The following is a 1,013-nucleotide window of genomic DNA, read 5'->3' on the forward strand; positions in this document are numbered from 1 at the left end:
ACCGTTTAAGTTATAATTCATTGGCTAAAATTTAAAAAGATAGGAGACTCAAACCCACAACTTCTTAATTGAGTATGGAAAGTCTATGCCCTATTACTAACGTTCTACATTAATAAAAAAGAGTGATGCAATAAATTAAATTTTTGTGTGACAAATAAAATTGACATTAGCAAGTGAGTTTGAGACTTTGAGTACGTATTTCTATTAATAGACCAAATTTCTAAATATAAGTGAATATTTTTGGCATGTTCTTAAATTATTTGAAGATATTTTTATTAATAAAAAATTAAAGATATTTTTATTAGTATAAAAATTAAATAATTAAAGCTCACGAACTGGCTCAAACAAGAGAAACATAAATACATAATCTATAATTCTTTATCAATAAATTATAATTTATATATTTTAAAAAATATTTAAAAATATCAATTTTATATATTGTTTATCTATCAATAAATTATAAATTTTTTATTTATGTCCTATATTAAAATTATATGAGAAAAATATCACCAAAAAAAAAATATAAATTTTAAATAATTAAGATTATATATATATAATCGAGTCAGCTTACGAGCTAATGAGCTGAACTTATCCAAATTCAAGTTAAAATGTCTCTAAATTTTATTATTAACTAAAATATTCTCAAATTATTTAAAAATATGATAAAAATTCACACTCGTGAACTAAGATATTCTATGCTAATAAAAAAGAGTGATGCAATAAACAAAGCTTTTTATGTGGCAAGTGAGATTTTGATATTAGCAAATGAATCACATTATTCTTTTTCTTTAACAGAATAGATCTCCGGTCACGCGATGAATATTTTTTGATAGATTTTTAAAATATTTGAGAGTATTTTTGTCAAAAAATAATATTCGTATACTAAAATCAGTTACTAAAAATAGTCATTAATGTATTTTTATATAAATAAATGTGAGATTTAATTTATTTTTAATATGTATTTATATTCTAACATATATTTTATACTAGTAGTTGATTTTAGTATATACATA

Source organism: Arachis ipaensis, chromosome B06 (genome assembly GCF_000816755.2).
Source record: "Arachis ipaensis cultivar K30076 chromosome B06, Araip1.1, whole genome shotgun sequence".
In the NCBI taxonomy this organism is placed as follows: domain Eukaryota; kingdom Viridiplantae; phylum Streptophyta; class Magnoliopsida; order Fabales; family Fabaceae; genus Arachis; species Arachis ipaensis.